A 2,818-nucleotide genomic window follows, 5' to 3' on the forward strand; every position below is an offset into this window, starting at 1 on the left:
GATACAGTCAGCTTTCAAAGGGAACGGCGGTGGGGCGGAGCCCCATGGCGCGAAGGCCCGAGCAGTTGGCTTATGGTTTTTAATTCGCCAATTTTTCAACAAAAAAAGGACTATTATAGAATCCGATTCTGACCCTTTCCACGCCACTAGGTAACCACATTCAGAAAAGTCACTGGTGTTCTACTTTACGATCAAGTAACGTACTTTTTTAATTAATTTATACCAACAAGTGTCCCAGCTGGCACCCTTCCCCGTCACGGATCCAGATTGTAGAAATTTCTGCATTTAAATAGCCCACCGCAATTCAGTTAAAATCGTGCTTATAGACAGCATTTGATTTTCCCAGCATTTGTAATATATCTGTTAATACCTATCGAATGATGATAGAAAGATAAGACAGCTATACGTGACACAAGCAACATTATGTTGTGGGTTTAGTAAGGATGAGCAATATCGGCGGTCTGCGCTATTCGATTTCCAGTAAAACAATACTTTAAAGACTAATCACCGTTTTCCATAATGATAAATTACCTTGTCACTCATCGATAGTTGGTAATCTGATTGAGTAAGTATATAACCCGATCACTCGAGTCCCATGTGCAAGGAACCAGGGCCTGCGACAGAGCTCTCAATGCCCTGAAACAACCAACTCGGAAATTTTTGAAAGATACATGGTCTCTAGCGTCATTTTGGCGTGTATTTGTGGTAACCAGATGACACTTTGCTAAAATACCAAAAGTGAGATTTTAACACGACGTCATGTCATACCAAATACATTTACTTCGTTTTAGTTACACTGATGTAATAATAAACAGGACCTTTTGAGCAAGCAAACAAATAGGAAAACAAAAACTGTGACTTTTCCCCAAAATATGAAAAATAAAATGTTTTCATCACATAAACTATTCGTTTATTTTTTTTTTCAATACCTTAAATCATGTTGAACTGAATTCAAATGGAAGGGGGTCCGGATACCCCGACGGCGACGAGAGCCACACGTGGAACGAGTGCGGGCAAAGACCCGGGCAGGTGGCTTGGCTTATAGCTGTTAATTCACCAATTTTCCAAACAAGGTGGACTGACAGAATCTGATTCTAATTCTACCCACTCCGCTATAAGGTACTCACATTCAGAAATGTTGCCGGTTTTCTTCTACTTTATGACCATCTGCATTGTTTGTTGTTTTTTTTATTAATTTATACCAGCAAATCTTTTTTTTCTTAAAAAAAAAACATTACTCGGCATACCTTCGGGCTCCTCTAGGCTCCGGGCACCGGGACAAGTGTCCCAGTTTCCCCCGCCCTTCTCACTGGCCCTGCACAAGGAACCAGACCACACCGGGAAGCGAAGTAAGGCGCAACACCGGAATAGGCGACAATGAAATATTAAGTAAAATCTGGCTGGCGTACCCAGTCCTAAATTTGCCTACAAAACTTCCAACAAATAAAATCTTAAAATTACTTAGTTGTAGGGATGTATCTAGAGGATACACCATAGTCCCGATATGACTTAGTGTTGAGTAGACGTTAATTCTCGCATATTCTCTTATTTTTACAGATTAGTAGAAAGCTATTTGAAGCATAAATCCGATTATATGACAACAGATCCTGTAGTTATTTACATTACTTGTATTTTTGACTCCTACCATGTTATTGTATAATAAGCAAGCGGAAAGGCACTTCAAAGTGGCCTTTTGGATTGTGATATCGACGCATATATGACAATGGAGGGCCGACCCCCACCCAAATAAATTAGATAGAATTAAGTAACCTCGTTAAGGCGATTTTGAGTTAAATCCAGTTCTACTTCACCCACAGTGTACACTTAATCCACGCATTGTTTTTAAAAAATAAACTGTATCGTACATGTGCTCATCTAATCAGTATTATAATGATAAATGTGGATTATATATACGTATGATCAATCAATGCCCTGCTACACCTGATATCATGACAATAAGTTTCAGATAAGGATATGAAATCTCAAAAATCAAGTTGGAATCCTGATGTGACAATTTGTAAAAACCAACTGTTATGGCCATCTACAAACTTATTGAACCTTACATTTCTCAAATTGAAAGTCTGAAAACTTAAAGTGATTGGCTACCAAAACAACGTTTGTTTACAGTAAGTGAGGTTATTGAGATATAAACAATGGACATTATTTAGAAAACATGCATGCACCGGCGTCTAATTTTGTAAGATTGAAAAAGCTGATTAAAGACGCCAACCTATTCTGGCTTTCCTAGATTTATTACCGCCTCTATATAAAACAAGTTTTAAATGTGAAAAAAATAGGTTGGATACATTTAGAAATCGTTTGTGGACGTAAGTACAATGATGATAAATATGATCATTTAAAATCTGGCCCTGGTCATTACAGACTATGATTTGGTCAGCCTTTTACTGAGCGGAATAAAAATTAATAATCGCCAGCTGAATAAAGACTTTCCTGGCACGGGCACATCGCCAACTAACACACACCTATCTAAATTACTATTTAGAAAGAGAATTATCCCTCTTCAGTGAATATAGAAAACCTGGCATGGGGTACCACCATGCTGATCACAAAATGCACCTGAGCCTTCATGATTGTCAAACACCTGCGACATTTATTTCCCGTGATTGACATGTGTATATTATACCTTGGTTGTGTTAAAATCAGTTCTTTGTTATAATAGGAAATATATTGAGATATGAGAATATTTTTCCATTTTTATAAATAAGCTTTTTGTAGTCAACCCAGATTTATATTCACAGACTTAAGGTTGTGCAAAATTAGGGTAAAGAAAAATTAACACCCTCGATAAACTCTTTAG

The sequence above is a fragment of the Patella vulgata genome, chromosome 3 (assembly GCF_932274485.2).
Source record: "Patella vulgata chromosome 3, xgPatVulg1.2, whole genome shotgun sequence".
In the NCBI taxonomy this organism is placed as follows: Eukaryota; Metazoa; Mollusca; class Gastropoda; family Patellidae; genus Patella; species Patella vulgata.